The 24826-nt window shown below is 40.0% G+C and overlaps 1 pseudogene; it reads left to right on the forward strand.

Annotated features, from left to right (window-relative positions):
* On the forward strand, positions 1-24414 carry LOC101440428 (aldo-keto reductase family 1 member C1-like; annotated as a pseudogene).
* Positions 24415-24826: the final 412 nt, after the last annotated feature.

Here is a 24826-nt window from a genome sequence, read left to right on the forward strand (position 1 = left end):
ATGTATGGGAGTGAGTGAGGGGAGGGGAACGGACTAGCAGGCGCTGGCCAAAAATTACCTACCTACTATCATTCTTTTTCTTTAATTCAGCCTTTGTGGGGTCCAGTCCAGTCTCTACAATTCTCCAGAGTAGTAAACAAAAGGGATATACATTTTTATTCTCTGATTCTCTGGAAAGGTTTTTTGAGGGGATATCTTAGGATACCATGTTAGCGACACACTGCCGAGTTATCATTTTTAAAATCCAGTCTATTCCTTGAAACTCTTATAGTGTTCCTGAGCTGGTATCCAGCACCCAGGAGGCCTGATTCAATCTGGGTATGGGGCCACTGTCTAAGTATCTTATGATACACTTATGTTTTTAAAGTTTAGCATAAGGGCTATTTGCATTTTGCATGAAACCAGAAAAGGTAAAGGAAAAAGAGTAAACAAACAGTTCTGGAAGAAGCGAGCATTCTGTTGACAATGACATGTGGATATGAGACAGAGTCTACAGATTGATATTTAGATTACTGCCAGACCTTTACTGCTAAATTCCCAGTCTCCCTTGCCAACCCCTCCCCCAGCTGCATACTCCTGGGCATGGGTAGAGGTTTAGGGAGGGATACTGATGGAGGAGCACAATGGAAAACTGAGTGCGTATGCATGTAAAACCAAGTTATATGGAGCAAACTCTTTCCTTGTACAAATACATTTATTAGTATAATCCTTATTAAAGATTTTTTTTTTAACTGGAAGGCTTCTCAGATCCTAGACTTTAGAGCATATTGTGATCCTTCAAAGGATTTTTAGGAAGATTCCACCTGCATCTCATTTTTCTCCTGAGGGTATCTCAGTCAAACCCCACACCAAGGCCTCTTCCAGAAAACAAAGTTGTTCCTGGGGGATAGGTAGGCCATAGTGGATATTCACTTGCAACAACACTTTACCCCTTCTAGCCATTCCAGGATACTTTTGCCATATCAATGAATCAGTTACTTAGCAAAGGGCAATTTATTACAATTGACTAGGGAACCTTGGCGATTATTTGGCCATCTTGTTCATGATTCCAATAGTCATATTCACCTACTGTTCACGGGCTGTTGATAGAGTGGCTCCCATCCTAGGATTTATCGGTCTGGCTAAATGTGTGACATGCAATGCTGGACAGTTGAGATGGGCGGAAGTTATAAATTGCATAAACTTATAACCTGGGTGAGCAGGACACTGCATCACACAAGGTCAGAGATTGAACTTGGGAACAGACTGAACAACCAGTGGCTTTAGGGTTTGGGCTTTGTGATAGCAGGAGGGTGCAGTGAATCCAGGCTCCAGTGGGAGGGTGGGATTGGCTACTTTGATAACTCCATGAGCTAGCAGGAAACTGATTTATTTCTCACTTAGAAAAATTAACTTCAGTAAATTATTTGATGAGAAAAGGAAAACAAGTGAAATGGTGCTAATTCTATTCTCACTTGATGTAATGTCCCTTTAAGCATGGCCACTCCTACCATAATATTCATTAAAAATTGAGCAGTGCAGTTGGGGCTTCTCATTTGCAGGTAGAGCATCTCTTTGCAGTAAGGGCATGTCTTTTGCCATTAGAACATTTCCTTTCCAGTTAGGGTATTGACTTGGTGTAGTTCAAAATCTGCTGGAGAAAAGGAAAGAAAGCAGTCTCTGTGTATTTTGAAGGGTGAGAAGCAGTGGATCTCAAACATTGTGTGCAACTAAACGATGGAGACTTCATGCCTGTACTGGGATTTGGCACCTATCCACCTGAAGACGTAACAGTACAGGGCTTGGGGTTAAGGTTGTAAAAGGAAAATAGTTTGGATGGGTGGTTTCCGGTTTAGGCTGCCATGGAGTCAGTTCCTTTGTGACACTGGGCATCCTTTTGTCTCAGTTTCACCAGTTAGAGCCAGTCTATGGATGAAGTCTTCAGTCAGTGCTCAGGGTCTCAGAGTTTGGTCACCTACAGATTATTTTGGGCATGACTTTTCCTGTTTCCAGCGTCTTAGAAGAAATGAACCTCAACAGTCAGGGCACTTGCTTTCAGCTGTTTGCTTTAGATTGATTGCAATGAGTAGTTTCTGTGTACATTTCTATAATTCCTCCTACCAAGCACAGTAAAGTCCACATGGTAAGGATCGCTAGCCTTGGCGTTCAGGACTCATATGTACTTCAATAACCTCTTATGTAAACCTATATTCTAGAATAACATTTTTCCTTCTAATATATAATCCTGTCATGTGACTAAAGTGACTGTGCAGAAAAGAATTAACTAAGTCGTCCACTATCCTTAGAAGTTCCTGCTTACAAGTTTCACCAATGGCTAGCATGTGTGAACTTGAATTTCACAAAGGGTCCAACAGTCCTCTCATCAAGAACAGTGGTTGACTGTGTGTAAAGTGTTTGTACAAACAACAGAGGTTTAGGCTGAATCCTCCTTCCTTCACGGGGACTGGAAATTTGTTCTGTGTTAGGCAGAGTGGGCTTCTATGAGTAGCCCCTTCTAAACAGCTTGGGAACTGAGTCTGTAGTGAACTTACCTGGTAGATAACATTTCCCATATATTGTCAAAGTTTGATACTGGAGGATTACACATGATTATAGAGGATTACAGGATTACAGAATCTTTGACTTCTGTACCTGGTTCCTGTGTACTTAGCCATATGCACCTTTTCCCTTGGCTGATTTTGCTTTGTAGTCTTTCATGGTAATAAATCATAGCTATGACAACAACTATATTCTTAGTTCTTTAAGAACTTCTAGTGAACAGCTGGACCTGACAGTGGTCATGGGGACTTCCAATGCCAATGAACTAGCATTCCAGTTTTCCTGGACTGGAAAGTGTTCCTGGGATCCACAACTGTCCAAAATAAACCTGAGAAAGTCCCAAACAAACTGGGATAAATTGTTCAAACTACATGGAGAATTAACACACAAAAAATGAGGGAATAATTGATTCTGGTGAAGACCGCTGTTGGGACATGACTATCTGTTAATAAAATGAATCTCCAACTACTGCCTTCATTGCTTCTCTAGATTCCTAAGGGTAAAGTAGAGGAGGCCACCAAACTAGCTATTGATGCTGGGTATCACCATATTGATGCTGCATATGTGTACGAAAATGAAAAGGAGGTTGGATGGGCCATCTGAAGCAAGATTACAGATGGCACTGTGAAGAGAGAAGATATATTCTATACTTTAAAGGTGTGTGTATATGTTGTGTGTACATGTGTGTATGAACATTTGTGAAACGGGATTGTGTGGAGACATGGGATGATATGATTAGTTGAGTAGCTATCTTCTGAATTATATTAATTTGTATGACTTTTATTCACACATGTATTATGGGTTTCTAATTATTGCTATGCTCATATTTTGTGACTCTTCCTTACCTTTAATCACTTTACATTTCTGAGCCTAGCCCGAAGCACTGTGGTTTGGCATGGAGTATAGCATCAGACAAACGTATGATAACATGATGGATTTCCTTACTGTTTCGGAGACTGTCAAATTTCTTAACATTCTGAATGTGAAATCTCAAAGGCAAAAAGAGCAGGAAAGCAAATATGGCTGAAGTGATAAGTCCTCTGCCTACCATATGGGAGGGCCTGGGTTCGATCCCTGGGGCCTCCTGGTGAAAAAGAAGAGAAAGCGTGCCCACACAGTGAGCCAAGTGCCAACATGGTAAGATGAGTACCCATGTGAGTGTATGTGTGGCAACCCAAGTGCCCATGTGGTAAGCCAATAGCCTGAGTGGTGAGCCAAGTGCCCGTGTGGTGAGCATTACCTACACGTGTGCCCATGTGGCAAGCCAAATATCTGCATGGCAAGCAGAGTGCCCATATGGTGAGCCAGTGCCTGTGCAAGTAAGTCACATAGGAAGATGATGATGCAACAAAAGAGAGATGATAGGGAGAGTCAAGATGAAGTGCAGCAGAGACCAGGACTGAGGTAGTTCAATTGACAGGGAGCATCTCTCCACATCAGACGTCCCCAGGATCAAATCCCAGTGAATCCTAGAGGAGGAAGACAAGAAGGGAAGAAAAAAAGAGAAACAGAAACAGAGATTACACAGTGAATGGACACAGACAGCAAAAACAGCAGGGTGGGGGAGAGGAAAGGGAAGCAAAAAATAAAATAAAATAAGAGTCTTCTTAAAAAAAAAGAAGAAGACAGTGCAATATGAGAGCCAATAGAGTATCTAAAAATATATTGCCAAAGTTTCTCAAAATGTGTCAGGACATAGCACGATGAAAAACCAACTTCCTTCACTTATGCATGGAAAAGTAATACAAAATATTCATGTAATGGGTTTTATGAGGATGGAACTTAGATAAATTGACAGAAAGTGCTTTGTAAACTCTATAAAATATAAATCAAATGCGGGACATTCTTATTACTTGATAATGATTTTTACTTCTTGAGTTATTTACTTCCATTGAGGAACATACTCAAAAAATAATAGAATTTCTATTAATATATCAGTGGAAAAGGAAACTCAAGATAAAAGGAAACTTTTTCTCTGAGGTAATCAAGTGGTCAAGTAGTAGAAAACTGTGTAAATATTGGTTCAAGTAAATCATTCAAGATTTGACACTAAAGTCCTTGAAAAAATGCATGTGGGAAATCTTTTTCTTTAGTACCTTAATGGAACTCTTCTAGCATGGCTATTTTTAAGTGTTCTTCATTCACTAAGCATGGCAGAATTCCAATATCATTAATCTTTTTTCCTTCGGCAAGATTTCCATCTCTTTTATAATATTTTGTTCATTTTCTTCTATTTCCTTTCAACATTTTCCATATCATTTTTACAGTGTAGAGAGCCATAAAATATAAAAGATATTATGAAAGGAATGGTATTCTGAATGAAACTCAAAGAGTAAGTCTATACATACTGATTACATTCTACGTTGATCAATGATCCAAGTATAGCTTCTATTTAGTAAAAATGGTGAATAAGTTTCAGTTGTGAATTTGCTCAACTAGTCACACTCCCTCTGCTTTCTGTTTCTTGATGTCATTCACCAAATCAGCTGAAGTATTAACCTGTCTTATATTTGACCTCTGCAGGTTTGGGTCACTTTTTAGACCAGAGTTGGTCAAACCAGCCTTGGAAAGATCCCTGAAGAAATTTCAGGTGTACTATGTGGACCTTTATATTATTCATTCCCCAACAGCTCTGAAGGTTAGCAATTTGCATGATCAAATCATTTTTACTTTCTCTAGCAGCATGCCTTTCATTCAAATAAATAATTGAATTATGCTCTTTTAGGAGGATGTAGGGAATGTGAAACTGTATTCATCTGTCTCTTTTTTATATGAATGCTTATATCTCTAATTTCCCTATACCATGCCTCCAAATGATTAGAATTCAGCAATTCAAAGCCTCTGCCTCAAAATCTTGAACAAATATTCGTGATTGGGTCCAAGCATAGACATGATTATGTCTCCTGAGTCCATTGGAGACCTTCACAGACACAGTTTTCATGTAGCTGTTATACACAATGACACTGCCTCATGTTGGTCTACAAGGTGGTTTTCTCCTCTCTCACCAATTGCAAGCTGAAAAGTGGTTTGTCGTTGCTCACTCTGGGTTGGCCTAAAACTAACAGGCTCCAGAGGGTCCACCAGCCCTTGCTCCTAAAGTTGGCACCACTTCACTTAGGGTTTTGTAGCCTGCTCTTATCCAGTGACTCTGTTGTAAGGATTCTTTTTTTTCCTTTTTTTTTTTTAATTCATTTTAAAAAAAAATATTACATTAAAAAAATATGAGGTCCCATTCAACCCCACCGCCCCCACCCCCCACTCCCCCCACAGCAACACTCTCTCCCATCATCATGACACATCCATTGCACCTGGTGAGTACATCTCTGGGCATCGCTGCACCCATAGTCAATGGTCCACGTCATAGCCCACACTCTCCCACGTTCCATCCAGTGGGCCCTGGGGGGATCTACAGTGTCCCGTAGTTGTCCGTGAAGCACCACCCAGGACAACTCCAAGTCCCAAAAATGCCTCCCCATCTTATCTCTTCCTCCCATTCCCCGCACCGAGCAGCCACCATGGCCACCCTTCCCACACCAATGCCACATTTTCTCTGTGGACCTTGGATTGGTTGTGTCCATTGCACATCTATGTCAAGTGGGGGCTTAGATTCCACATGGATACTGGATGCAATCCTCCTGCTTTCACTTGTAGGCACTCTAGGCTCCATGGTGTGATGGTTGACCTTCTTCAATTGCATGTTAGCTGAGTGGGGTAAGTCCAATAAATCAGAGTATAGGAGCTGAAGTCTGTTGAGGCTCAGGGCCTGGCTATCATATTGTCAGTCGAGAGATTCAAATCCCCTAAATATATCTTAAACCCCAACACCAACTACAATTCCAGTAAAGTAGCATGAAAGTCTTGTGAAAAGAGATCCCATCTGAGTCCAGCTCCATCACGCAGAAACACCAGCTCCAAAGAAGGGCCATCTGACATGGCAGTGAACCCCATCTGGGTCTCTTTATCACTCAAAAGAACCAATACTTGGGGTTGTATCTACTTTATCTGTCTCTTAGACTCTGCTCAGTTGTGCATAAAGGCAATCCTTCTGACAACCTCCAGACTCTTTTTTAGAGACTTGTAGCCATATAAACTCATTTCTCCTTTCCATTTCCCCCTTACATTAGGTCAAACAGCATTTTAAAGTCATGTTATTATATGTAGACAGGGATATTCTGCTGATCCGCATTGAACTTTTAATTCAAGGTCATTTTCTAGTTGCATCTTAAGCTGGTATTTGGTAGTGATCCCTCGGTGCCAGGGAGGCTCATTCCCGGGTGTCATGTCCCATGCTGGGGGGAATGCACTGCATCTACATGCTGAGTTTGGCTTCGAGACTGGCCACATTTGAGTAACATGAAGGCTGTCAGGAGGAAACTCCCAGCCACAATGCTGCTCTAGGCCTTGTTCTTATTGCAGGCGTATAGGCTCACAAGCATAGTCATTAGTATCAGGAGCCCACTGTTGGACCCTCATTCCTTCCTGGTTCTTACCATTGCACCTGGGGGACTGCCTCTGCTCCCCTAGGGACCACGACAGAGCCCCCCCTCCCCCCCCAGCCAGGAACCCAGTACCCCACCAGCTGTTGTTTTTAATTGTTTCCACTATGAGTATATCTAAACATTACCATGCACCCTGGACATATGCCCTGTATAACTCCCTGTCAACCATATATAGCCTGTCAATAACATCCCATACCAGTATTCCTCCGCCGCCATTGTTGAACCACTCTGTGATCCAAAACTTCCTGTAAAGTGAATCCCAATATAATGTCAGGTTCCCTTACTAGTAAAATGGAATATAGCAATGAGTTTAAAGGTTAAATCTAGAGTACATATTGATTTGGAAAAATTTCTACATCCTATCTTTTTCTTTTCTTTTTTCCTAATTATTCAGCTTCTCTTCACAAGAGTCTTAGATCACAGTAAATCATATATACAATTTACAGTACTCCCACACATCCACCATAAAACCTTTTCCCTTCCACAGCGATAATCTTTTAACTTATTCATATCATATTAACTGAAACTGAAGTACAGACTCCGAAACAATAGCTTTCAAACAAGGTGACATCTGTGCTTACAATGTGGTCCATACTTTAGGATATAGTTTTCTAAATTTTTTAGTTATCCTATGTTTTACATTATGGTTTACATTATTAGTCTGTCGTCCCCTATATGTTTTTGGTGTAATATTACATGTTTTATGTTCATCCTCGTGTACTCTCACGAAACTCCTCTCTTGCCCCCACATTTACCTTGGTTCCATCCATTCAACATCCATTTTCCCCTCCCCTTGGGGCCCACAGCTACAGCCAATCTCCATTTCCCAAGGAGCCACGTCCAGAGATACTTGCAACAGTGTTCAGGGCCTGACTTGCTCAACTGCCCTAATGCCCTGGGAGCCACCCTTTCTCTCGAGAGATACAGTTCTATTTGATGGCATTAGTCCTCCCCAGGATGTGGGTCCACCCCAACTCTCACTTCTTGGGTCTCTACCCAATGGTATAACCCACCCTGGCAAAATGAGCCTTTCCCCAGGAGTCCTTCCTGCATCAGACCATCCCCTTCGAGCATCCTAAACAGGTAACCCTCCTAATTATATTTTGATACAATTTTCTCAACATTTTACTCTCAACCAACACCTGACACTCTCCTATGTTCGTATGTTGCCCCTCCCTCCCCCCAATTTTGTGGGCAATATTACTCATCCGCCCATCCCCAGCCCCCCTCAAACCCGCAAAGCCCCACCCAAAGGCAACCCCTTGCCCCCATTTTATCTCTTCTTTGTGCTCATACTTACCGCCAGCTCATCATAGATTCCACCCCTGCAGACGTTGGCTCACATCCTTCCTCCACCCCCCAATTTCCTGTAAGCTTATTTTCCAGTCTCTAGCTCTCTGAAGCAGGTTGCTTATTTCATATCATTGAGGTCATGTAGTATTTGTCCTTCAATGCCTGGATTGCTTCACTCAACATAAGGTTCTCAAGATTCATCCATGTTATCACGTGTGTTTGTAGTGTATTTGTTCTTACAGCCTAGTAGTATTCCATTGTGTGTATATACCACATTTTATTGATCCACTCGTCTGTTGATGGGCATTTGGGTTGATTCCAACTTTTGGCGATAGTGAACAATGCTGCTATGAACACTGGTGTACATATATCGGTTTGTGTCCTTGTTTTCAGTTCTGATGGTTATATACCTAGCAGTGGTATTGCTGGGTCATATGGCAAATCTATGGTTAGTTTTTTGAGAAACCACCAAACTGTCCTCCAGAATGGTTGGATCCTTCTGCATTCCCACCAGCAGTGGATGAGTGTTCCCATTTCTTCACATCCTCTCCAGCATTTGTATTCTTCTGTTTTATTCATAGCTGCCAATCTTATGGGAGTAAGATGGTATCTCATTGTAGTTTTGATTTGCATTTCCCTGATAGCTAGAGATTTGGAGCATTTTTTCATGTGCTTTTTAGCCATTTGTATTTATTCTTTGGAGAAGTGTCTGTTTAAATCTTTTTCCCATTTTTTAAATGGGTTGTTTATCTTTTTATTTTCAAGATATAGGAGTTATTTATATATGCAAGTTAAAGTCTCTTATCAGATATATGGTTGCCAAATATTTTCTCCCATTGTGTGGGTTCCCTTTTTACTTTCTTGACAAATTCCTTTGAGGTGCAGAAGGCTTTAATTTTGAGGAAGTCCCATTTATCTATTCGTTCTTTTGCTGCTCGTGCTTTTGGTGTGATATTCATGAAGCCATTTCCTATTACAAGGTCCTGTAGATGTTTCCCTACACTGCTTTCCAAGATCTTTATGGTCTTGGCTCTTATATTTAGGTCTTTGATCCATCTTGAGTTCATCTTTGTATAAGGTGTGAGATGGTAATCCTCTTTCATTCTTCTACATATGGCTATCCAGTTCTCCAGGCACCATTTGTTGAATAGGCCATTCTCTCCCAGTTGAGAGGTTTTGGTGGCTTTATCGAATATTATATGGCTATATATATGAGGTTCCATATCAGAACTTTCAATTCCATTCCACTGGTATGTGTCTCTCCTTATGCCAATACCATGCTGTTTTCACTACTGTAGCTTTGTAGTATGTTTTGAAGTCAGGAAGTGTGATTCCTCCAATTTTGTTTTTCTTTTTCAATATGTCTTTGGCTATTCAGGACTTCTTTCCTTTCCAAATAAATTTCATAGTTAGCTTTTCTAGTTCCTTAAAGAAGGCTGTGTTGATTTTTATTGGGATTGCATTGAATGTGTAGATCAGTTTTGGTAGGATAGACATCTTAATAATATTCAGTTTTCCTGTCCATGAACAAGGAATATTCTTCCATTTATTTAGGTCTTCTTTGATTTCCTTGAACAGTCTTGTATAGTTCTCGGTGTATAAGCTTTTTACCTCTTTAGTTAAATTTATTCCTAAGTATTTGATTTTTTTATTTACTATTGTGAATGGCATTTGTTTCTTGATTTCCTCCTGATCTTGCTCATTATTGGTGTACAGAAATGCTGCTGATTTTTGCGCACTGATCTTATAACCTGTGACTTTACTAAACTCATTTATGAGTTCTAGAAGCTTTGTTGTAGATCTCTCAGGGTTTTCTATGATTAGGATCATGTCATCTGCAAATAATGAAATTTTGACTTCTTCCTTTCCAATTTGAATGCCTTTTATATCTAGTTCTTGCCTCAGTGCTCGAGCAAGTACTTCTAAGACAATGTTAAATAGGAGTGGAGACAATGGGCATCCTTGTCTTGTTCCTGAGTTTATAGGGAAGGATTTTAAGATTTCTCCATTGTAAACAATGTTGGCTGTAGGTTTTTCATATATACTCTTTATCATGTTCAAAAAATTTCCTTGTATTCCGATCTTTTGGAGTGTTTTTATCAAGAAAGGGTGCTGTATTTTGTCAAATGCTTTTTCTGCATCTATAGATATAATCATGTGATTTTTTTCCCTTCAATCTGTTTATATGGTATTACATTGATTGATTTTCTTATGTTGAACCATCCTTGCATACCTGGAATAAATCCCACTTGGTTGTGGTGTATAAGTTGTTTAATGTGTTGTTGAATACGATTAGCAAGTATTTTGTTAAATATTTTTGCGTCTAGGTTCATTAGAGAAATTGGTCTGTAATTTTCCTTTCTTGTGGTGTCTTTGTTTGGCTTTGGTACTAGGGTAATGTTGGCATCATAGAAGGAGTTCGGGAATGTTCCTTCTGTTTCGATTTTTTGGAAGAATTTCAGCAGGATTGGTGTTAGTTCTTTCCGGATTGTTTTGTAGAATTCACCTGTGAATCCGTCTGACCCTGGGCTCTTCTTAGTTGGGAGATTTTTAATGACTGATTCTATCTCTTTGCTTGTGATTGGTTTGTTAAGATCATCAATTTCTTCTTTCGTCAATATGGGCTGCTTATGTGTTTCTAGGAAGTTGTCCATTTCCTCTAAATTGTCATTTTTGTTGGAATATAGTTTTTCAAAGTATCCTCTTATGATAGTCTTTATTTCTGTGGGGTCAGTGGTGATATCACCTTTCTCATTTCTTATTTTGTGTCTTTGCATCTTCTCTCTTTTTTTCTTTGCTAGTCTCACTAAAGGTTTGTCAATTTTGTTGATCTTCTCAAAAAACCAGCTCTTGGTCTTGTTTATCTTTTCAAGTGGTTTCTTATGTTCTCTTTCATTTAGTTCTGCTCTTATCTTTGTTATTTCCTTCCTTCTTCTTCCTATTGGGTCACTTTGTTGTTGTTTTTCTAATTCCTTCAAATGTGCAGTTAGTTCTTCAATTTTTGCTCTTTCTTCTTTTTTGATATATGAATTTATGGCTATAAATTTCCCTCTCAGTACTGCTTTTGCTGCATCCCGTAAATTTTGGTATGTTGTGTTATCATTATCATTTGTTTCAAGGTAATTATTGATTTCTTTTGAGATTTCCTCTTTGACCCACTGTTTTTCTAAGAGTGCGCTGTTTAATTTCCAAATCGTGGTGTGAAATCTGGGCCTCTGTCCATTGCAAATTTCCAGCTTCACTCCACTGTGGTCAGAGATATTATTTTGTATGATTTAGATCTTTCTGAATTCATTAAGCCTTTCTTTGTGGCCTAGCATATGGTCTATCTTCGAGAATGATCCATGTGCGCTTGAGGAAAATGTATATCCTGCTGTATTTGGGTGTAATGATCTATATATGTCTATTAGATCCAGCTCCTCTAATATACTGTTCAAATGTTTTGTTTCTTTAGTGATTCTCTTTTGAGATGTTCTGTCCAGAGTTGATACTGGTGTATTAAAATCCCCCACTATAATTGTAGATGCATCTTTTTTTCATTTAGTTTTCCCAGTGTTTGCCTCACGTATTTAGAGGCACCCTTGTTAGGAGCATAAATATTTATGATTGTTTAATCTTCTTGACAGATTGTCCCTTTCACTAAAATGTAGTATCCTTCTTTGTCTCTCACAATTGTTTCGCATTTAAAGTCTATTTTGTCTGATATTAATATAGCTACTCCTGCCTTTTTTTGGTTATTGTTTGCTTGTATGATTGTTTTCTAGTCATTCACTTTCAACCTCCATGAGTTTCTGGGTCTACGATGTGTCTCTTGTAGACAACATATAGATGGGTCATATTTCCTTATCCAATGTCCCAGTCTGAATCTTTTGATAGGTGAGTTTAATCCGTTGACATTCAGTGTTATTACTTTCAAGGAATTATTTGTGTTAGCCATATTTTGATTGGATTTGTGTTTTTCGTATTTTGTTTGTATTTTCTTTTCCTTCTCTTTTTGTCTTTTTTGTTGCTCTTACACTCTCCTCCAACTCTGCCTGTCCTGTTCTTGCCTTTCTTCCTGCAGAACTCCCTTTAGAATTTCTTGAAGGGGAGGTTTCTTGTTGGTATACTCTTTCAGTTTCTGTTTATCTGTGAATATTTTGAACTCTCCATCATTTTTGAATGCTAGTTTAGCTGGATAGAGTATTCTTGGTTGGAAATTTTTTTCCTTTAGTACCTTGACTATATCATACCACTGCCTTCTTGCCTCCATGGTTTCAAATGAGAAATCAGCACCTAATCTTATGGAGCTTCCCTTGTATGTGATGGTTTTCTTTTCTCTTGCTGCTTTTAGAATTTTCTCTTTGTCTTGAGCATTGGATAATTTGACAAGTATATGTCTTGGGGTGGGCCTGTTGAGGTTTATGACCAGTAGAGTGCGCTGTGCTCTTGGATATGTACTTCTGTCTCTTTCAGTAGATTTGGGAAGTTTTCAGCCATTATTTCCTGCATCACTCCTTCTGACCCCTTTCTCTTCTCTTCTCCTTCTGGAATGCCTATAATACATATGTTTGAGCATTTTGCATTATCATCCAGGTCCCTAAGTCCTAGCTGGATTTTTTCTACCTTTATATTGACCAATTCTACTATCTGTTTGATTTCCGATGTACTGTCTTCCACATCACTAATTCTCTGCTCTGCCTCTTCTAGTCTGCTGATATTTGCTGCAAGTGTATTTTTGATTTCTTGAACTCTGGTGTTCATTTCCATCATATCTGTTATCTTTTTGCGTATGTCTGCAATTTCCCCTCCAAGTGTTGTCTTCATGTTGTTAACCTCTTTCTTTAGTTCATCAAATTTGTCGGTGATAAATGTTCTGAGATCTTTCATTGCTTGTGCAAAGTTCTGCTCCCCTTCCTGATTTTTAGTTTGTTGATTGGATTCAGCCATGTTTTCCTGATTACTGGGTTGGTTTGTAGATTTTTGTTTCTGTCTGGTCATCATTTTTTTCTTGACAGGTTTAATCAATTCCTTAGCTTCTTTGTCTAGTCTTGGAGATTAATTCGCTGTTGTTTTTGTGTAAGTGTTATATCTTCTGTTTGTCACTTTGTTCTTCTTATTCTAATTTCTTATAGCTGGTTAAGTTCACTTTAACGGAAAGTATTAGTGCCGGGGAAAGGCAATTGTGTAAGCAAGGAAAAAGCGTAAAGTAGTATTGGTGATATATGTTAACAAAGGAACAATATGAGATCAGGAGGATGGAGGTTAGATTCTTGTAAATTGTGTAGAGTTATAGCAGTGGGTAGAGTACCTATAATAAGGTAGATGACTGAATATGGGAGGAATATGGTATGAACTAAAAAGCTATTGTTTTTGTGAGAGAGAAAGAGAAAAGAAAGGTAATAGTTTCAAGAGTGGATAACAGACAGAAAACAAAACAAAGGTATTAGAAATTAAGAGTTAGACACTTTGTGGATCCAAGAAAGTGAGGTGGAGTATAGGAGAGATAGTAGATGATGGAGGATATCAAGATGTAGGGGAAAGGGGATAGTGTAGATAGCCAAAATCTATTGACACAGAAATGAGGCAATGGAGGATGAGGAAACCCAGCAAATGTGAGGTGTTGCCTGCAGCACCTATTGTATAGTTAAGATAAAATAGAATAAGAAGAAGATGGGGGACGAGAGAGAGAGAGAAAAAAAAAAAGACTTTGGGGGATACGCTGGGAGAAAAGACTAGGATAATGCAATGTTAGCAATCAGAACATTAAAGAAATAAAATAAAAAATAAAAACAAAACAAAACAAAACAAAAAAGAAAAAACACAAATGTTGAGAGCTAGGACATTCAAGGACCTCAGATGGACCTCAGGGCGTGATGGATTCAGGGATGGAAAGTCTGAGATATTGAGGACTCAAGAGGTGTGAGTCTCTGGGGTGTGGGCCACCAGGGTTTAGGGGACTCAGACCTGGCAACCTCAAGTCCGGTTAACAGGAAGCCTGGGAGCACCACAGTGCATCACAGCCTTCAGAGATCCCCGCAGCTGTGTGCCAGCCCTATGGGTGAGGTCACATCCACAAGCTCTATCCTGTGTTCTGTACCCCACAATTCACTCACTCACTGGGGTCTATTCTGTGGATATATCACCAATTGACTTCAGGACTCCTCCCACCCTGTGATACCCCCGGAACGGCCACCTGGGGGCACCTCTAGGCTGCAACCAATTTAATGACGCAGATCAATAGCCAGGTCCGGAAGAGGGGCTCCAGTCGGAAATGCTAATAACAGAGTCCAAACCCAAAATTCCCACACTTCGCAAAATATTCCCCTAATCAGCTTCCAAACGTCTCCCACCCTGCCAGAACCTGGTGGCGTCTCTTTATTGCTATCACTTTAAGTCCACTGTAGATTGGCAGCCGGGTTTGGGGGGGGCGTGACTCTAGGCGGAAGCGCTATTGTTTGTGTCCGCAATCAAAAATTCCCCCTGCTTTGCCATAAAACTCCCGTTTGTCTTCCCAAATCGGTCTGCAAGCACCCCCTGTCCTATTAACCCCTCAATAGGCCACTCAGGGCTTATGAATTCCCCAGTATTGCAGAGCCTCCAAAAAAAAAAAAAAAAAAAAACTGCCACGGCAGCGCCCCGTGCCACAGCAGCGCCCAATGCCCGGCTCTGCCCACCCAAGGAGGGAACTTCCCGTGTGCAGCTGGGACCTCCGTGTATATTTTATAGACGTACTTTCTCTGTTACCTTCCCACCAAGTCGATGTCCAGATACCTCCTGACCTGCAAAAATCCTGAAACAGCCTGGTCCCGAAGAGCCTCCAATGCTGCCCAGCCACTTCTTTGCAGGAGTTCACTCAGCCACCATCTTGCCCCGCCTCTACCAGGATTCTTTTTTTTTTAAATTCACCTTTTTAAAAAAAGATTTATTCATTTATTTATTTCCGTCCCCTTCCCCCCCTACCCCAGTTGTCTGTTCTCTGTATCTATTTGCTGTGTTTCTTTGTCTGCTTCTGTTGTTGTCAGCAGCATGGGAATCTGTGTTTCTTTTTTGCTGCGTCACCTTGTGTTAGCTCTCCTTGTGTGCGGTACCATTCCTGGGCAGGCTGCACTTTTTTTTCAAGCTGGGTGGCTCTCCTTATGGGGCGCACTCCTTGCGCGTGGGGGACAACCCTGCGTGGCATGGCACTCCTTGCGTGCATCAGCACTGCGCATGGGCCAGCTCCACACAGTCAAGGAGGCCCCGGGGTTGGAACCGTGGACCTCCCATGTGGTAGACAGGGACCTAACCACTGGGCCAAGTCCACTGCCCGAGGATTCTTAAATAAAAGTAGCAGAAATCTGATTAAGCTACTTATGCAAAACTAAGAGGTCTTTTTATTATGCAAATGGGATATCCAAGATAATGCTAGATTTAATGATTCAATGTTCTCAGAAATGTCTCAATTTTTCCTACTCTTATCTTTGAATTCTCTCAGTTCAGCTTTATTTTTGTCCCATATTTTCCATGATGTCCAAAACGCCCTTGGAGTACGTCAAAGGTAATGGAGATAGTACTTGAGGTTCTTCCAGTCTCCATATTAGTCCTAAGAACACTCTAGATAGACTGTGTTCTGTGTCTTCACCTCTGATCCTTCATGTTTATAGGTGATGAGGAAATGTGAGCATCAGTGTGGTTTAAGATTATAATGCATTTTTGGTGGAAATTGAGGTCACATAATGGACTGCTTTCTCAGATGAAGGAGAGATATTTCCAAAATAGAATGGACAGAAAAAGGTAACACAAGTCCATTATAATTCCCCATTAGAATCTTGGGCAAAATATATTTAATGAACATTTAATAGATGGAAGGGATTATAAAGCCAGTCTCTGAAGACATTTATTACTGCTGCATATTCAAACCACATTGAAAAAATTAGAACTGGAAAGTTTCACTAACCTCATGAATCCTTAAAGTCCCAACTCTTGATGACCTGTCAGAACAACCAAGGGCAGAGGTTTTCATTTGTGAGCTCCCTATAATGACTCCTTCTGTTCTAGCCCAGGGAGGATCTTCTTCCAAAAGGTGAACATGGAAAACCTATATTCAACGCAGTGGATCTCTGTGCGATGTGGGAGGTGAGTGCTGTTCCTCAGAAGAGTAACCTCAGACAAGAAAGTCCAGAGAAGGCGGGTGTGGTTTAGGACTGTCCCTAGATGAACCTCAACCTGAGTGCTCTCAAATTTATAGTCATATTTGAACAAAGAATTCCAAAATTCTCTATAAGCTCTAAAATTGTTTTATTCTTTAGTAGCAGTTTCCTGGTCACACAATGTGACCTTGCTTTGCAAGGGAAACTGACACAACCCCATGGCCACTGAGATTCTGTACAAACAGAAAAACCTTCTCTTGGAGAATGGAAGAGGGAATTGTCTATTGGTTCTAGAAAGGTACCTGAAATTGGATTTAGAGTTATATTAATATTATCACTTTCATCTGTCCTCTGTTCCCAAGAATATTGAGTGTTTGGGACACACAAAATCTCAGAAAATCTACTGTAATTGCAACATCTTTTACATTCCTACATTCAGCCTAAACCTCCACTGGAAATGAGAGTAAGATATGGAGAATTTTTGTGTCTCCACTTGCATTTTGACAAACGTTCAGAAATGAAGTTTTTTTCTGAACAATCTTACTTTGTTTAGTTAATCTGATTCTTGCTAATCTTTATTAACATAATTTAGGTAGAATTTTAACCTCTGGAACAGGATTTCATTGATAAGTTTAATCATAAAAACCCAGTTAACTCAATGACTGCTAACACCTATCCTTCCTCTATTGTCTGATGCTCCTCACTGGGCAAATGAATCTCTGTACCTATCCTGACAGGAGATGAGGAAGAGCTTTCCCACTGACTTACCCATTGCTATGGTTCCCAGGCTGGTGCTCACCCTATCATATGGTATTCTGTTTGTCAGTGTAGTATGTTTTACCATTTCTCAGCCTACTTCTTTCTATACTCAAACTGAAGGCATTCTGACATTGTGAAGTCATACTGAACAGCTATTATATATGGGGTACTGGGCATAAAATTCCCTGCCCTTATTGCTCTGGAATTCACATCAGAGAAGACAGGAAATGAACAAATGAAAGGATAAACACAACTTGTCAGATAGTGATAAGTTATATGGAAACAGTAAATAAAATAAGGAAGATGGGGCATATAATGGGGGAGGTATCTGGCGGATTTGAAATTTCATAGGCCCATAAGTAAGATCTTCATTTAAATGGAGACATTGAGCAGAGGTATACGATGAGGTGTGACTCTTGAGATACGTAAGAGAAGATTATCTAGGGATAGGGGATAGAAAGTTCAAAGGCCTTTAAGTGCTAGAGTGGTCGTAACCAAAGAACAGCAAGAGAGCTCATAGGACTGTAAGAGGATGGAGTGCTGGAGGGCAAATGGGGGATCAGATCTGGAAGGGCATTTTTTAAAAAGATTTATTTTTTATTTATTTCTCCCCCCTTCCCCCCCCCCCCCCCCCCGCCAGTTGTCTACTCTCTGTGTCCATTTGCTGTGTGTTCTTCTTTGACCACTTCTATCCTTATCAGTGGCACCGGGAATCTGTGTTTCTTTTTGTTGCGTCATCTTATTGTGTCAGCTCTCCGTGTGTGCCTCTCCATTCCTGGGCAGGCTGCACCTTCTTTCACGCTGGGTGGCTCTCCTTACAGGGTGCACTCCTTGCGCGTGGGGCTCCCCTATGCAGGGGACACCCCAGCGTGGCATGGCACTCCTTGCACGCATCAGCGCTGTGCATAGGCCAGCTCCACACGAGTCAAGGAGGCCCAGGGTTTGAACCACAGACCTCCCATGTGGTAGGCAGATACCCTATCCTTTGGGCCAAGTCTGCTTCCACCTGGAAGGGCATTTTAGGAAGGACTTTGACATATGAACTTGGAAGCCATCAGAGGGTTTTGATCTGATTTACTCTTTCATAAGCCTGCTTTTTTTTTTTTGCAATATCTAATCCAGTCGCCACTAGGTATATAAGGTTATTTACATTTACATTGAATATAAATCAAAATTATGAAAAACTCAGTTTTTCAAGCACATGTTTTATTTGGTTAATAGCCACAATTTTCTAGTGTTTACCATGTCAAACAAGGTGGACATGTACTATTTCCATCATAAGACAAAGTTCTGTTGAAGAGCACTGTATCTAAATCCTGTGAACTACAGACAAGAGAGGAGAGGGCAGAAGCAGGAATACTGGCTAGGACACACTTGAAACAATCAAGAAGAGTAAAGATATGACAGCATGGAGGCAATGAAGGTTGGATTCTGGAATGATTCTGAAGGCAGTAATGAAAGGGATTTCTGCTATAATGGAAGAGTGGTGTGAGACAATGAGAAGGACTGATTAATCCTGAGTTCCTTGTTCTAAGCAAATGCGAGGGTGGAGCTGGCATTCATTGAGATGGAGAACAGGTTAGGGGAGAAGATCAGTACATCTGTTTTGGACTTGGTTAGCATTAGATGACTATTCAGACATTTCAACAGAGATAGGTACAGGATGGAGATATCAAGTTGTGAATCTGGGCAAATAGATGGTATTTAAAGCATGAATTGGATGAGATCACTTGAGAGTGAGAGAAGATAGAGAAGATATGAGTTCTGAAGCCTGAAACTAGAAGCTTCCAATTGAGACAGATGATGAAACCCTAGCAAGAGGAGATCTGAGGGATTAAGAGGACCACAAAATTAGTTCACTGCCTAGAAGCAAAGTTGAAAGTGTTTTAAGGAAAAAATTGTAAACTGTGTCCAATGTTGCTGCTAGATCAAAAGAGATAAGCCACATTGGAATTAGCGATTCATGGTCTTGACAAAGACTGGGGAAGAATGAGGAGGGGAGCTTTATGGGAATGTTAAAGAGAGAAAGGGAAGGGAAGAATTGGCAGCAGTGAGTTATAAGCAGCTATTTCCCTCAATGTACAAGTCTCTCCTGTTTTGCCTGGAAGAAAATAGTCATTTCTTTCTATTTAATTCTTCTCCTTCCCTTTTTCATTTATTACTTTCTTCTTTGAGACAATCAAACTCAGTCAGCTTCATAGTCATACTTGGCACTTGTTCTTTCATCATTCCTTGAATTTATCATAAGCAGTCTTCACAACCTCTTCCTCCCAGACCCTGGAGAAGTGTAAGGATGCAGGACTGACCAAGTCTATTGGTGTGTCCAACTTTAACCACAAGCAGCTGGAGAAGATCCTGAACAAGCCAGGGCTCAAGTACAAGGCCGTCTGCAACCAGGTGAGTAGCCTGCTTAGCCCATCGGGATCTTTCCTTTTTCTGTTCTTAATACACGTCTTCCTGCACTTGTGCCAGATGCCTACATATCCTCCCCTCCTACTCATCTTACCTTTATGGATTAGAATATTCTAGAGAGCAGCTCCTCTGTCTGGAAGGGCAGTGATAGAATCCTTAATTGTATCTATGCCTGGTAAAGTCTTAGTGAAAATGATAGGGAGACATTAGCACATAAGTATATGAAAGAATTTAGAGGGAAGGAGAAGAGATCAAGGAAGGTTGGAAGAGTTAACAACACCTTTAAGAGGAAGGTGGACTTTACCTGAGCTTTTAGGCATGAACAGAGATTGGGGGTGAAGGTGATTTGGATTGAATTGCCTTTAGTAAGGACATTCATTAAGCCTGAAAGCTTTAGTCAAAACCAAGAATGAGTCAAAATAAGATGAGAGAGGTTTTAAGGATTGTCTTGGGCTTGGAAGCCATATTCTTTTGTCCTGATACTTGATACAGGAAGCAAAAATTAACATGAAACTATTAAAGTAATCCATGTTTAAGGGATTAAGTAACCAATTTATGTTGATGATAAAGGCGGAGGAAATCAAACCAAAGGGACTATTCTCAGATAGATAAGGCAGATTTTGCACCTACATCTGAGTCTGGTTCTCTTCCCTGCTTCTACAATTAAATTAACTTTTAAAATATCTATTCTCAGGCAAGTTATTTGTTCTAACTCAACTTTAAAAACTTGCATTCTAGGAGTGGTAGTAGGTCCTAGAGTGGACAATTTATTTACAAAATTGAGTAACATCTTTTTGATATACAGTATAGTGATATAAAACCATGGATTTATATAAATAAACTTAAATTTTATTGTGGGTCTAGCCTTAATTTTTTAAAAACTATCCAAAAAAGTGGAATTTAAATATGATATAGCTATCAGGCAAATTTTCCACTTTTAACATGTCTGCTGAGTGCTTTCAAATTAAATTGTAGACTTGACACTTCAGAAACCCCCATACCTCAGGTTGCATCTCATAAGACTGAAGATATTCTCGGACACACTAACATTCTATTATAAGTAAATTAACAGTGATTCCTACATATTATGTGTTATCCAGTTCATACTCATTTTCCCCATTTTTAAAATAAATCCGTCTGGTATTCTTTTATAAACAGGATCCATTGCAGTCACTTATCATATTTTACATTTATTTCAACTTTTTTGATCTTCAAACATTGCTCAAAACTTTCTTATCTGATGATATACTGACAGGTTTTTTCTAATATTCTAGGTGCAACATTGTTGCTTTTGATGCTAGTTAACTTGTTGCTCTATTCCAAATTTCTGTAAACTAGAAGTTGCTTCTGAAGACTTTATTAGATTCAGTTTAAATATTTTTAGAAAGAAAATTTCATCATGATGCTGAGTCCTTCAAAGTGCACTGAATTAGGTAGTACATAAGGACAGGTTGTGCTGCTAATAGTGGAGATAGATTTGATACCTTGGTTAAAGTACTGATAGCCAGATCTACTCTATAACATATGTTTTTTTTTTTGTTTTTTTTTTTTTAAATTTATTTATTTATTTAATTCCCCCCCTCCCCTGGTTGTCTGTTCTTGGTGTCTGTTTGCTGTGTCTTGTTGTCTTGTTTCTTTGTCCGCTTCTGTTGTCGTCAGCAGCACGGGAAGTGTGGGCGGCGCCATTCCTGGGCAGGCTGCTCTTTCTTTTCACGCTGGGCGGCTCTCCTCACGGGCGCACTCCTTGCGCGTGGGGCTCCCCCACGCGGGGGACACCCTTGCGTGGCACAGCACTCCTTGCGCGCATCAGCACTGCGCATGGCCAGCTTCACACGGGTCAAGGAGGTCCGGGGTTTGAACCGCGGACCTCCCATATGGTAGACGGACGCCCTAACCACTGGGCCAAAGTCCGTTTCCCAGTATAACATATGTTTTTCCCTTTGCAATTGCCAACCAATATGATGAGGGGTAATTTGGCATCAGTGAAAAACTTTCTCCTAATGTTTGATAGCTAAGAGTTTTGCCTGAAGTCATTATTTCATCGGCATTTGCAGTTGTAATTTTCTACTTTTATCATTCCTTCTACATTTCTTAGAGGCTATTTCCTACATTAAAAATTTATTTTAAGGAGTAGGTGTGGCTCAAGTGTTTGAGAGCTCGCTTCCCAGATGAGAGGTCCTGGGTTTGGTCCCCATTGTCTCTTTAAAAAAACAACCGGCTGAGTCAATGTGGCTCAGTGGTGAGCATCACCTTCTTACACACAAGATGCCAGATTCAGGGAAGTGAACTTGGCCCAATGGATAGGGCGTCTGTCTACCACATAGAGGTCCGTGGTTCAAACCCTGGGCCTCCTTGACCCATGTGGAGCTGGCCCATGCTGATGCAGTGCTGATGCATGCAGTGCTGATGCGTGCAAGGAGTGCCCTACCATGCAGGGGTGTCCCCTGTGTAGGGGAGCCCCACATGCAAAGAGTGTGCCCTGTAAGGAGAGCCGCCCAGCATGAGAGAAAGTGCAGCCTGCCCAAGAATGGAGAGGCACACACGGAGAGTTGACACAGCAAGATGATGCAACAAAAAGAAACACAGATTCCTGGTGCTGCTAATAAGAATAGAAGTGGTCGCAGAAGAACACACAGTGAATGGACACAGAGAGCAGACAACTGGGGAGGGGGAAGGGGAGAGAAATTTTTTTAAAAAATCTTAAAAAAAAATAAAGAGAATTACCAAGAATTAAAAAAAAAAAAAAAAAAGATCCCAGATTCAATCCCCAGCCCTGGTACAACAGGGAAAAAAATTATTTCAACTCAGGGTAAATTATAATTATAATTACTACATGAGGGTAAGGATAATTTTTTTCCCTTTAATTATCAATATACGAAGGAGTACCATAATAATGATATTCGATGTTGATAATTATTTTTTATATTCTCCCTCTTTTTCTCTTTCTCATCACTATGGACACATTCATTTTTATTGATTCAATATGATAAGAAATGTAGTACTGTATATTCCACTTTATGATCATATTTATGCAAATGTGGCCAATGCGATCCTCCCAAAATGCATTGCTTATCTTTTTCACATGCATTCCTAAGTCTTGGACTGATTTCCTCCTTTCTGGCATAATCTGATGCCCAAAGCTCAGATGTTTTTTTCCATATCTCCTATCCAGAATTAATCATTTCTCTGGGTAGAAGGCAAAGATATTTAGAATGAAGATCTGGGCAATCTTCTCTGGAATATCATGGTTTTGGCTTCTCCAGGGGATAATGATATAAAATTTATCTTTCTTCAAGTCATTAGCTCATGTTTATATATTCAGTCAATGTTTAACTTTGCAGGTTTTTTATTGAGCTTCTTTGACTTTTACCCTTTCTCTTATATTTTACTATGAGTTTCTCATGTAATCTAACACATTTCTATCTTGGCATCCCACAGGTAAAATGCCACCCATATCTCAACCAGAGAAAACTGTTGGACTACTGCAAGTCCAAAGATATTGTGCTTGTTGCCTATAGTGCTCTGGGATCCCAACAAGATAAAAGATGGTAATGAGAAGAGGAGATTTACCTAAAACCCCACTTTACATTAAACATTGTTAATCATACCAAGCTCTGTTTTCTGGAACTAACTCTCAACTGTCTATTTAAATAGTGGATAGGGACAGGCATATACCTTCTTTAAATCCCATAACCTCACACATTGCTTTTACATTGTATTATGTTGCTACAGTTTATATAATAATACATAGCTGCTTGAAAATCTAAACATAATAAAAAAAGGTGAGCCAAAGGCATAATCTCAAGTCACAATTCTTAAAGTTCAAGTAACATCTTCCATAAGCTTCAGTACCTTATTTGAGATTTATATCACTCGAGGAGAGAAAGAAATTATCATCTGAAAACATTTTGAAAACTTCTATTGAAATACTACCCGTTATACTTAATGACGAGAATGAATAATAATCATTTGGAACCCGCAAGATTTTCAACAATATGTTAGAAAATTTAAAATGAAAGTGGTCAAAATCTTCCCTTTCTTTCTTCGATGTAGTTTCTTGCCCTTCTTCTAGGGTTATTATACCAAGAAAAGAAATATATCCACAGGGAAATAGAAAAGAAAAAGTCAAGAGCATGGAACCATTGTTCTCAAAGTCAAACATACTTAAAAATGACCTGGGGAACATGACAAAACACAGATTGCTGGACTCCACATCTGGGGCTCTGATTCAATAGATCGAGATTGAAGTCCTAGAATTTGCATTTCCAGTCGTTTCCCAGGTTGTATAGTGCTGCTCCTCTAGCGACCATATTTTGAGAACTACTGGTCTAATACAGATCACCTTATTCTGTTAGGAGCCTCCTAGTAAATGGAATACCCAGCAACAGATATTCAGCCTTTCTGCCTTCTTTCTAGGGTGGACCAGAATTTACCTGTTCTCTTGGATGATCCAGTTGTTTGTGATATAGCAAAAAAGCACAAGTGCCAGCCCTGATTGCCATTCGGTACTAGATACAGCATGGGATCATGGTCCTGGCCAAGAGTTCCAATGAGAAGTGGATCAAAGAGGAGCTGAGCTGGGGACCTCAGGAAGCCTCTATATTTTCTTCATATGTGTTCTTCTTTGTAAGCATCTCAGCACATTTTCAGTCTCATTTATTTCCCTAAATTTCCCCATTCATATATGTGCCCTGTATAGTTTTCTCCTTCTTCCACAGCATCAGGAAAAGTATAAGTGGATGGAGAGAAGTTTGGGCAAGAGCCTGAAATTTGGGTTCTCGCCATATTTCCTTACTCTGTAACCCTGGTCAAGTGACATCTAATTTTCTTCCTTTCTAAAATAAGGTTGTTTGAATAGGTGGTATTTAGATTCCAAATCTCTCAGATACTTTTGCCAAGACCTAATTGCCAGCTCTGCCAGAGCTGACAACCTGACCAAACACAGTGGATAATCCCCAACTTATTTCCTGTGTCTTAAAAGTGAGAAGACCAATGTCCAGATGAAAATCTCCTCCTCCCTGAATTCCTACAGGAAGTGGTCCCAGTTCTATGGAAAAGTGAAATGTTCTTTTCATCTCTGATATTTTAATCTTTTAATAACTCGGTTTTTAAAAAATTACGTCAAAAATTTAAACAGTATAAAAAGTATAGAGCGAAAAGTAACTCTCTTCTGATCTGTTCTTTGGGCTCTCAATTACCTCATGTTTCTTTCCA

Source organism: Dasypus novemcinctus, chromosome 20 (genome assembly GCF_030445035.2).
Source record: "Dasypus novemcinctus isolate mDasNov1 chromosome 20, mDasNov1.1.hap2, whole genome shotgun sequence".
Taxonomy (NCBI): domain Eukaryota; kingdom Metazoa; phylum Chordata; class Mammalia; order Cingulata; family Dasypodidae; genus Dasypus; species Dasypus novemcinctus.